Here is a 12,517-nt window from a genome sequence, read left to right as displayed (position 1 = left end):
AACTTGTAACATTCCATGGGAGTGTCACGTGGCATTGCTTAGATTCGTCTCTCAATGGATCACTAAAAATGTGGTAGGACAACCGATAGGCGGGCATGTTACAGTTGGTATCAAAGGGAACCAATTATTAAAACAATTAGGATAAGAATAAATTAAGAAGAGTGAAGTGATGTTTTCATTAGAAAATATTTTTTCTTCCACTCACTTGTGGATTGTTGCTACTTCCACACCTACGAGGCATGTAGCAGGGTCCTTGTATTTCATATCATGTTTAGGATGGCTATGAACTCTTCAAGTTATCACAGATGATGATCCGATATGATGGGGATCCTTGATGGACTCTACAACCCCTCACTAATGTATGCGGAAAGGCGTTGGACTTGGAGCATGGATTCTAGGACGTCGATGCAAGCATATAAAAATGCTTCTAGACTTCTTTCTAAGGACCCACGAGGGTCTTTTGGTAGATTAGGTTCACTTATGATCATAATGTTCATGCCTTACCCTTCGCGTTAGAAGAAGAAACGTCTCTCTAGATGTAACTAACTGCGTGCGCCCTTTCCGCTTCTCAAAACAGAAATGAGAAGAATTCAGAGTAACCAGCGAGAAAGACAATCGCATTATCAATCAAAGCAAATAGGCAAAGCAATCGCAATCTGCAGTACAAAATGTTGGTTCGCCCATGCGACAATTTGGACTTTTGTGAGAGTAATGCAGTTTCGTTTGGGTTTATCGAGAATGGGTACAAAGTGATCAGATCGTAGGTAGCACTTGCCTTTTTAAGTTCCAAAGTGGAAGCAGAGTGAGAGAGAAAGGAGATTGTATGATGCCGGTACAGCACTTCAAGGCTCGCAGATGTAGAAGATGCGCGCTATATATCTCCAGGTCATCCATTCTCCAACCCCAATTTTTTAATGCACGCAGTCGAGTCGATCATACATTGTATCCATTTGATTTTCCGTAATCAGAACTCTTTCTTGCTTTACTTTGATCGTTGTGATTGAGTACCACCACCTAATGCAGATGCCGTACTCATACCTGCCTTCCTCATTAGCGTCTAATTGCACTATCTATTAGCGCTTGACTACGAGTGTTATATGAAAGTGAGAGAATTGACACATGATCAGATACAAGTACTTGATGGGCGCATCCTCTAGGGAGTCAAGATTCCAGCATTGATCGATATTTGCGCTTTGAAGTTTCACATCATGCTCTCAAGGAGGTTTTGTCTTCTCCCTTTGACGAACAGCGAGACACGTTTCATTCCTTTCTTGTGAAGTCAATGCCAAGGAGCCACCTGCATGCTTGACGACAATTCTAAAGAATTATGAGGGAATTGCTCCAAACGGTACGGGGTTTCAGCCAAGGTTTGAGAAAAAAAATCTGAGGAGAAAGAAAATCCTTTTCATCATCATCATCATCTGAGAAGGAGATATCTTCTATTGAGATGGTAATTTATACATATCTTGAAAATATATTCTTGTATTTTGAGAAATGTGAGCAAGATTTATTTCCTTCTTCCAAAAATCAAGAAGGAATATTTCAAGATGAACAAGTGCTAGGTCCAAGTGAACATGTCTTTTCCTAAATCCTGGTTTCACCCATTGAGTAGGACGAAAGTATTCTCTTTCAACTTGACAACATTTCCAAACAATTGTTAGGGAATTACTTCAAAGGGTATGGGGTTTCAACCAAGTAGCGAGAAAGGATTCCCATAAAGGTAAATGCAAGTATGCTTGGGATGACAAAGTATCCTTATTGTCTCATCAATGCAACATTTAGATATTGAAATGACCATAAAACATTGAGCATGATGTCTAGATTCCACATCCTTGTGCTTTGGTTCTAGAGGGACATTATGATCACTGTAGTCATGTGTCTTTGCCTTGCATGGTTCAAAGCTTGTAGTTTTAACTTTGCATTGGTGTCCCAACCTCATGTGGCACACAAAAGACACAAGGCTTTCCTCATGCCTACATTAAGCATGGTGTCTAGGTCCTACGTCCTCATGGGTTGATACTAGAGGGACACCATGATTAGTATACTCATGCATTTGGCCTAAGTGGTTTTGAGCTTTCTCATTTGAGTGAGAGGTATATATACATAATAGAGAGAGAGAGAGAGAGAGAGAGAGAGAGGTAATGAGCAATCAGGAAAACCCTAATTCCGGTCGATCCTAAGTGGGAACGGCCAGGATATTTCCGCTACGTGGCAGACGCGGGAAGACCTAGATCGCAAATCCCGTAACATTCCATGGGAGTGTCGGGCGGAGCTTTCTAGACATCCTTTCCGATGGACTGCTAAGACGTGTCCTGGATGATACTAGTGGACACGTTACAGTTGGTATCAGAGCCGACCAACAACGGAAATTATTTTTATGAGATCTCAATAAAATGAAGTAAAGAAATTATTGTTGTCCAAACATTTTCGCACCTTCAATACTATCTTGCAGAATTACGAAGCGTGGAACAAGTTTTTGGTATTTCGGGTCATGTTTATGACTGCAATGCATTCTCCACTTTATAGACAAAGAATAGGGATGATGAACATCCTAGAGCAGATTTATAATCCATTACCGTTTTACATAAAACGAAGATGGACGGGTGCTTCAGGAATCTACCATATAGCCGCCCACCGGTTTGCTTATCTATAGACCAACCTAAAGAGGATCAAGTGGTTGGAAGACCTGAAAGTCGTGAAGCTGTTCGTTTTTGTGGAAGCTCATGTAAATTTGACTTTACATATTCGAGGTCGGAAGGTTGAGATGAACTCATATGTATATGAGGAAGTAACCCGTGTAATCCCCGCCGACAGGATTAAAGTGTTGGGCCGCCATGAGAAGTATGGATTTCAACGGAAAGGATATCCTAAACTTCCAATGACTTACCGATTCCTGAAGATCCATGACCCAAAACCCTACTATTACACAATTTCTGTAGATAAATGTAATATAACGTTGTTCTCCCCAAACTAAATGTAACAATTGCCTTATCATCACATGAAACGTTGTATTCGAAAGGGCTATGCCCATATAAATACAAATAAATACTTATTTTTATCAATGTCTGGCTATGCATAAGAGTTGATAAAAAGTTAAATAGCTAGATTGTTTATGAGATAGCTGAATTAAAGATGTAATATAAGCTAACGTCGATTATCGTATAATAACGTTAAGAAAACCTTTACTCAGGCACAACCCCAGGTACAGGTTCCTCCTACATCAAGTACTATTGTGATCCAAGAGAAGAAGTTCCTCCTCAAGCAGATTAAGCCACCCGAGTTTGACGGGAGAGGCAGATTCGTCCAGGCTGATGCTGAAATTTGGATTGAATCCATGGAGGATTACTTCGAAGCAGCCGGTACTGCACCCACCAATCAGGCTATGCTCGCCAAGTTAAAGCTCACCGGCAAAGCCAGACTTTGGTGGAAGCAATGGTGCAGGGATCAAGGGATCGCAGAGGGATCCGTTACCTCGGAGAAGCTAACGAAAGCCGTGCAGGGAAGATACTTGCCACCTGCTTATCGCACGCAGAAAATGAACGAGTTCTACGAGCTAAAATAGCTAGGACTCACTCTTGACGCATACTACTCTAAATTCATCTCACTTTTAAAGTATGCGTCATAGATGGACATGACACAGTAGGTGTCCAGATTTTGTGCGGGCTTAAATCTACCAGTCAATACCCGTCTCAAATCTATGTGTCCATCAGATCTTCAAGATGCACTCATTCGAGCGGCGCCTATGATTCAGGAGGTGCAAGCTAGACCAAGGGGTAACAAAACTTGGTCTTATAATGACCCGAACAGAGGAGCATTCAGACCTCAAATGAAGAGAGCTCAAGGTCATAATCAAGGACAAAGAAAGAAAGCAAGGACGAATAACGTCAACAACTTTATTCCTACTCAAACTAATGGCCGAAACCTCCATTGTTTCCACTTCAACGAACCAGGTCACTTTAAGAGGCAATGTCCCAAGCTTGGTGGAGGACATCGCCAAGCACCTTTCCAAGGAACATGCCGTGATCAAGGAGTTGCTACCCGAGGGAGACAAAGAACCGCCTGCATTGCCAATAGGAAAATGTGCAAAGGAGGGGAAGAAGAAGATCCGACCATGGAAGTAGAGTTTCAAAGAGCGACAGTCCACGCCGCTTTACACAAGAAAGGGCCGAATCGCCAGTTCTCGGTGATTCAGACACCGTCGGACTATCAAGGTAAAGGTTTCAAAACCTTGATTGATTGTGGCAATACACATTCCTTTATCTCACCAGCATGTGCAAAAAGATTAGGAATAGCCACAGTAGAAGCACCTACCCTGCTTGTGGAGTTGGCAAATGGTCGTGAGGTAACTTGTACCAGGAAAACTGCTAAGGTGAAATTCTTTCTGGGAGAAAAGAAGAATTCAGTTAAATTCAGATTCATGAATTTAGGTATCCATGAGTGTCTACTCGGAATGGATTGGCTTAAGCCCAACGATGCCCATATTCATTGCGAAAAGGGTCAAGTTTCCTTTGGAAACTCTGAAAGGGAATTAGTCACAACTCAAGGTGAGGCAGGAGTGCCAAGAATCCAGTTGGCCAAAGTATCTCGGATCATAAAAGGATTCAGAAAAGGATTACTTGTTTACTTGATCAAACTCAACAAGCTAGATCAAAAGCAAGAGTCTCATGAAGGACCTTCTTGGCTAAAGAAATACGCAGACGTATTCCCTGAAGAGTTGACCGAACTTCCGCCTCAAAGAGAAGTCGATCATGAGATTAGGTTAGTACCTGAAGCTGCACCAATTGCCAAGAGACCTTATAGAATGTCCATACCAGAAGCAATTGAGCTAAAGGAACAACTCAAGCAACTGTTAGATCAGGGCTACATCCGGCCTAGTAATTCACCGTAGGGAGCTCCAGTACTATTTCAGAAAAATAAAGATGGGCTGCACCAATTGCCAAGAGACCTTATAGAATGTCCATACGAGAAGCAATTGAGCTGAAGGAACAACTCAAGCAACTGTTAGATCAGGGCTACATCCGGCCTAGCAATTCACGTGGGGAGCTCCAGTACTATTTCAGAAAAAGAAAGATGGGACACTTCAACTATGCATTGATTACCGAGGGTTGAATCAATCAACGGTCAAGAACAAGCATCCTATTCCTAGAATAGATGAGCTTCTTGATTGTCTTCAGGGTGTGAAGATCTTCTCCAAGATTGATCTCAGGTCAGGTTACTATCAGATAAGGATCAAGGAAGAAGATATCCCAAAGATAGCCTTCAATACAACATATGGGCACTTTGAGTTCCTGGTTATGTCATTCGGGCTTAGAATGCACCTGCTACCTTCAATAGATTAATGCAAGACATCTTTAGGCCATATCTTGATGATTTTGTGCTTGTCTTCTTCGATGACACTTTAGTCTATTCTAAATAGGAAGAAGATCATGAACCTCAATTGCGGATTGTCCTTGAGACAATGAGGTCACATAAGCTGTATGCAAAAATGAAAAAGTGTGCATTCTTCAAGCGTCAGATTGAATATCTGGAATTCATAGTATCATCAGAAGGAATATCAATAGACCCAGCCAAGGTCAGAGATGTGCTTGAATGGCCAATACCAGTATCCGTCAAAGAGATACGTAGCTTTCTTTGATTGACAGGATGGTATAGGGTCTTCATCAAAAACTATGCTTTGATTGCAGCACCTCTAATGGATTTACTGAAGAAGCAGACTTCTATTGCATGGTCAACTCCCGAACAAAATAGCTTCGATAGATTGAAGCAAAGTTTGGTATCAGCATCTATTTTAAAACTTCCAAACCTCAATAAGGAGTTCGAGGTAGTAACTAATGCTAGCATTCTTGCCTTGGGGTGTGTACTTATGCAGGAAGGCCATCCAGTAGCATACTCTTCAAGGAAATTGAAGAGCCATGAAAAGAATTATGCTACGCATGATCTGGAATTGCTAGCTGTCATCCATGCTCTAAAGCTTTGGAGACACTACCTGTTGGGTCACAAGTTTACTTTAGTAACCGATCATAAGAGTCTCAAATGGATCTTTACCCAGAACGAGCTCAACATGAGGCAAGGTCGGTGGATTGAAGTATCGGAGGAATATGACTTTGAAATCAAGTATCGACTAGGGAAAGAGAATGTAGTTGCCGATGCACTTAGTCGCAAGGCATTCCTAAATTCCCTAATCTTGCAGAATCCATCAATGGCTAGATCTCTTGCTACAAAAGTATCTATGCCAAACAACCCTATACTTGAGTTAGCTAGAGAGGAGCATGCCATGATTTGGCCTACCAAACAATGCTAAAGGAAATCTCTACCAAGGAGCAAAATCAAAAGTTGCAAGCTAAGTATCACTAATTTTCCATTGATAATGGACTTGTCTACTACAGAACAAGGCTGTGTATACTAGCAAGCCAGTCACTTAAGCAGAAGATAATATGGGAAGCTCATGATTCCCCTTTCGCAGGACATCCTGGCTATGTTAAGACTCTTAATGCAGTTAGGAAGAGCTACCATTGGGAGAAGCTCAAGGGTGACGTTATCAAATATGTCACTGAGTGTTTGTCTTGCCAACGTAACAAAGCCAAACATGTCATGATGCCATGGAAACTGCAACCACTTGAAATCCCCCAAATGAAATGGGAATTCATCAGTATGGATTTTGTTGTAGGCTTACCCCAAGTCCAGGGAGGATACAACTCCATCATGGTTGTGGTTGACATGCTTACCAAGGTTGCACACCTTATTCCAGTAAAGACAAACTATAAAGCCTCCGACATTGCAAGATTGTTTATCAAGGAGATATTCAAGCTACATGGTTTACCCAGAAGAATCATTAGTGATCAAGATTCTCTCTTCACATCACACTTCTGGAGAGCTATCTTTGAAGCTGTTCGGACTCAATTCTATTTTAGCACTGCCTATCATCCCCAAACGGATGACCAAATAGAGCGAGTAAATCAAGTCATCGAGGATATGCTTAGGGCATATTGCTCTCGAGAACCTAAGAAGTGGATTCAATACTTGCCTTTGGTAGAATTTGCCTATATTGCTTCTTACCAGCAAAGTATTCAGATGACGCCTTTTCAAGCATTATATGGTCATGATTGCAGAAGTCCCCTAAACTTCTTAGATCCAACCTTAAGGGTTGAAGCTTCAAGACAGATGTTGGAAGGCATGGATGACCAAATAAAGTCAATAAGACAAGACATACAAGCGGCCAAGGATAAACAGAAGGCATACGTGGATTTGAAGCGTCAAGAAAGAGTCTTCGAAGAAGGAGACATGGTTTTCATTCACGTACGCCCTAAAAAGAGTTCTCTATCCCTAGGAGAGTGCAAGAAGCTAAGTCCAAGGTATTGTGGGCCGTACAAAATCCTCAAATGCCTAGGACCCAATGCTTATAGATTGCAACTCCCTGAGAACCTAAAGGTTCACAATGTATTCCATATCAGCCTATTGAAAAGATATGTACCCAACCCTAACCATGTACTTGATGACCAACAAATTGTAATGCCTAGTCAAGGAGTCCTTGAACTAAGGCCGGATAGGATCTTAGATATTAGGGAGAGACAGTTAAGATCCAGAACCTTGAGAGAATGCCTCGTCCAATGGAAAGATTATCCCAAAGAGGATGTCACTTGGATAGAAGAAGACACTCTCAACCATCAATATCCCCAGTTTATCTCGAGATGAGGACATCTCGATTCCTCTAAGGGGAAGAGAATGTAATATATCAAATTGATTAACATAAGGGGAAATCTTTTTTCCCCTATCCTCCCATCCACGGAGCGTCGTGTTGGAAGGGGGAAGGGGATAGGGAGCCAACAAGCTCCTCGCTGGTCATGCATGGGGACACGTCGAGGGGGGAGGATTCCCTCCCCTCCCGTATATAAAGGAGGGAGCGCCGACAGTTTGAGGGGTGGGGAGAGGTAAGAACGACCGTCCCATATTGCTGAGTGAGTGGAGGAAGGAAGAAAGGGGGGGAAGTGAGCTAGGCCTATAGGAGGCTCGCGAGGACCTGCGGCCAGAAGGCAGCACCCTGCACCTGTGGGAAGAAGGACACCATCTCGACGCCAGGCCGACTTTCACCTCCCATCATCGCCATCAGAAATCCCCCCCCAAGTGGATCCTAATCGACCTCCACAGAAGCTTCAAGAAGCTTCTTGAAGCTTCTAAGAGGGGGGCTCCTTAAGCCCCCTTCCTATACTTAAAAATCCTTCCACCCCGGGTTTTTAAAACCCTCAAGCCCCCCTGCCTATACCCTTCCCTTACCCTTTCACCCCCTCCCGGTTTTACCCCCTTAAAAATCCTTTCACCCCGCCCCAGTCTTAAAAACTTTAACCCCTTGCCGTGGGCCATTAAACTCCCACATCCCTTGGCCTCGTAACCTGCAAATTTCCCTTTCCCCCCCCCCCCCCCCCGTGCCTAAATCTATAAGTCCCTTCTTGTGAGCCCGTATTTCACCCCCCCTATTCCTTTTAACATACCCCCCTAAGCCCTTTCTAACCCCCGTGTCCCCTTTTCCTTACACACCCTTTTCCCTCTCCCCCCTACTATAAGCCTTCACCCTTCACCTTTCCCTCTCACTCCGGGTTAAAATCCCAAAAAAAAAACCTCTACTACTCTAGAAATTCCCTTTCTATACCTTTTACCCCAAGCCCAAAGTTCTCCAAAGGTTCATGTGGTTGCGAAGCCACACTCACCCATAACCTTTTTGCCGTGTATATACCCTATAGGACCTTCTTAGGCTTTATAAACCTTTCCCTCTCCTAAGAAGCTAAGAACCTAAAGGTCTTATTATCCCTTCTCGTGGTCAATCATTTAAACGGCTCCTTGCCTCGAAAGAGAGACGGTGGAAATCCGAAAAGGAGAGTAAAAGCCGCCTTCACATCCGAAGGATTTCAACTGCGATGCCGCCTAAGAAAGTCCAAGGAGTAGCTGCGGGAGGGTCATCTCCCGGTATCCATATGGATATCTCACCCCAAAACAAGGTTTTTCCTTCTTGGTTTCATATCGGTTTTAATTTAATCATGCAAGATGAATTGTTTGGGATAAGATATATTTTGTCCTAGTTATTTACAATGAAGGAGTTTAGTTTAATTGAACATGCAAAAATGATAATATAATAAACATAGTTTCCTTCAAATAGCATCATGCTTTGAAACGAATTACGACCAAGATTATCTACCTACTATATTAGTATATTTCGATTAAATCTTGAAGGTATAAAAACTGCATCTTGCACCATTAACCCCTATTCTTTATTTGCAACGAATCATCATAGAAGGTGAAATTCATGAAAGGTTTCTTACGTTGCTTGAACTCTAGGAAGTTATCATTGCTAACTGCATATCTTAGCAAGAAAAAGATTGTTATTTGGCATGAGTTTCATTTGCAAGGAAAAAATGAAGATTAATTGAATTTACCTAACCTCAAAGCAATAAAGTTTAGGACTGAAAAATCAATTGTCACAAGGATAACAAATCCTGCCGAGGTGATCTCAATATTACCTTCTAAAAGTTAACCGAATTAATGTAAACCTAGAAATACCTATGCTCCGAAATATGTCTTGGGAAATGATTTAAAAACCAAGAAACGTTTATACCTTAAACACTTGACTACCTTCCCTGATTGTAGGGTCAATAAATCGTAAATAAATTAAGAACTAGGGTTTGTCCCTGAGGTTCTTAAAAAGAGATCCTAGGTCTGACAAACGTCAGCTTAAAGAAACTAAAACGGATTGTTTCATCGTATATTACAATGCAGAACTTGCGCAGCAAGTATAAAGTCATATAGTCTTGTGATTGATTCACAAGAAGAAAGGTTAAATACCCTCAACAAAGATGGCGGATCCTTACGCAAGTCATCTTGCAAAAGGATGTATTCTTTGATATCCTTCTAAATAAGGAAGGATAAAAACCAGGAACTAAAGTATCCAACGTACTTTAGGGTTGATCAAGTTGGGTTAATAGGGTACGCCCTAACCCAGAATATAAGGGATCTTGCCAAGTTGCAAGACACCCTGGAACGAGTGCTGATGCATTCGAAAGGAAAGAATCATTTCTTAATAGTTTGCCAACAACAAGATCGGTTAATGAAAGTGTTTGTGCTTGCTAGAGATTTTAGAGCACTATTTGATTTATGAATTACAAGTTAAATGAATATCTATACTTCAGGTTGAAGGCCTGAAGGGAGAGGCAGCTTCAGTTACCCCCGATTGCCTGCCTGACCCTAACCAAGGGGGTTGTTGACCGCGCTGGGAACGTGGACCGAACCCGCCGCAAGAGGTCTCTCCATTGAGCTCTACTTGGAGCAGGAGGACGCTTGGGTGCCAGGGGGGGCTCTGGCCATAAATCCCTCGCCTTTCGGGTCATGCACAAGAGGCTAATGTGACTGAGATTGGATCTCGAGGCCCGCATACTAGTCTATGGGCAAAAGCTTGGATTAGTGATCCCTGTGGATTACTGGATAGCCTTCGGGCGGACTATGGACAAGCCTACGGTCGGAACTCCTTGTATTTCAAAGATAAATATGATGATATATTAATAAAGAACTTGTTTGATATTGTTTTTCTATGTCACGTGATAAGATTACGTGAAGGAACCAGTGCTTAATGGTTTAATTAAAGAAGCTAATTGTTACATGTCCAAATTAATGTGTTAGATAATTACATAACTAAAACAAATCGAGGAAAGTGCGGAGGATGGGCCATGGGTCCATCCTACGGTTGGGTGGTCCCGATTAGCCGGGAACTTTTCTCAAATCTTGAAGAACAGCGGGATGATCGTCAAAGGATAGAACAACAAAAGTGTTGACCTAGAGTTATGTCTTACCCGATTTACGCTGTTTTAGGGGAACGGAATGGGACTATGCCTTATGGCAGAGAGGTTGAGCTTTGTATCCCTCTCGTTTCCCATTCTCCTTGAACCAAGTGCAGTGTGAATCCGCTTCGGACCTGGTGTTTCTACGTAAAGTAGTTCGCTTGGGTCCGACGCTAGTTGCTGTTAGGTAATGACCAATCAGGAAAACCCTAATTCCAGTCGATCCTAAGTGGGAATGGCCAGGATACTTCCGCTACATGGCAAACGCGGGAAGACCTAGATCGCAAATCCCGTAACATTCCATGGGAGTGCCGGGCGGAGCTTTCTAGACATCCTTTCTGATGGACTGCTAAGACGTGTCTTGGATGATACTAGTGGACACATTACAGATCCACACATCTACACTTAGAACATCGGTGGTCATTATGATCCTCACATGACCATTGACTTATCACTTATTATATTGGGTTGTTACACCTATCTACAATTTGCATAGTTATAGCACCTATCGATTAGTATAGTTAGTTGTCCACTATCTAAATTAATAGACCACTTTCCTTTACGTTATATCTTATCCATACTTATATTGTATTGTGCTTAGAAAAGAAGAAGAATAAATTAGTAAGAATAAGTATTCGGCGTCCATCTCTCTTCTTGTGTTCTTGAGTGAGCTTACTCTTGTGTGTATGGTGTGTGTTTAATGCAACAACTCAAGCAAGTCCCCCACCAACCAATTTGTGACAAACATCAGGTCAATGGAGGAAGTAAAGTGGAAGAAGGAAGGATGTAAAGTCAAAAGGAGAGGGACGAGTAAGAGCTAACTAAGAAAGAGTCCAATAGAGACAACTTGAGCACGAGAAGACCACATCATTTCTTCCCTGATCCTTTTATAGCTTTTGGTCCTTGTGTTGTCATAAAGTCCCTTTTCTATAACTTTGGCTAATATGCCACTTCTATTACTACATCATTTTCATCAGAATTAATGGCTTCTTTTAGCAGTCATCCCATGAATGTTATTGTGGGTCACCAATCATACCATCCTACCCCTGATAGTTGTGACATATTTTCTTGCATTAAAGAATCCAATAAGAGAAAATCCTTTACATAATGGAGGGATGTGGTACTATCTCCTACATGCTCGCCAATATATGGGCTTCCAATTCTACTTATATAGCAACATGCCAATGTGAGGGTTTGTTGAAGGCCAACACATCATGAAGTTGATGGTGTCTTCTTTCCATGCATCATGTATTAGGAGATCCATTCTTCTTCTTTATCTTCCAAACTAAGGACTATGTAGAAAGTGGTGCTAGCATAGAGATTAAGTGTAGAAGCAACATTGGTTGGGTGGAAAAAAATCGTCAAATTGTTCTTTGGGCATGTTTTGGGATAGGTTAGGGATCTTGAGTGAGGCCATGAATGGGGAAATGTAGGAGACCAATGAGATATAAAGTGGGCGGACACGTCACATGCCTAAGGGGTGGTGTTAGAGGAGTGAGTGAGTATTATGGTGGAGATACTCTAGTTATTTGGGGTATTAGAGCTCTCGTTAGTGTGAGGTATGAAAAGATTAAGTCAAAAAATATGTTGTGGGGTCATGGGGTGTAGGGAGAGTACGACATGTTGTGGAGAGGATAGAGAATGGTCAAAGTGATGTGAGGTTCTACCATATCGATGTCTAGTGGATGGCAATATAG

The 12,517-nt window shown here is 42.1% G+C and overlaps 1 long non-coding RNA gene across 1 annotated transcript; it reads left to right on the top strand.

Annotated features, from left to right (window-relative positions):
* Positions 1–524: 524 nt before the first annotated feature.
* On the top strand, positions 525–2,108 carry LOC148017012 (uncharacterized). Its single transcript, XR_015687871.1, has 3 exons — positions 525–885; positions 1,024–1,450; positions 1,613–2,108. It is a non-coding gene; the product is annotated as an uncharacterized LOC148017012 (long non-coding RNA).
* Positions 2,109–12,517: the final 10,409 nt, after the last annotated feature.

This window comes from Lygodium microphyllum, chromosome 22 (assembly GCF_053477565.2).
Source record: "Lygodium microphyllum isolate KBCC chromosome 22, Lygodium_microphyllum_v1.1.10, whole genome shotgun sequence".
Taxonomy (NCBI): domain Eukaryota; kingdom Viridiplantae; phylum Streptophyta; class Polypodiopsida; order Schizaeales; family Lygodiaceae; genus Lygodium; species Lygodium microphyllum.
Note: the sequence above shows the minus strand (reverse complement) of the source record. Positions and strands in the feature narration are given on the sequence as shown.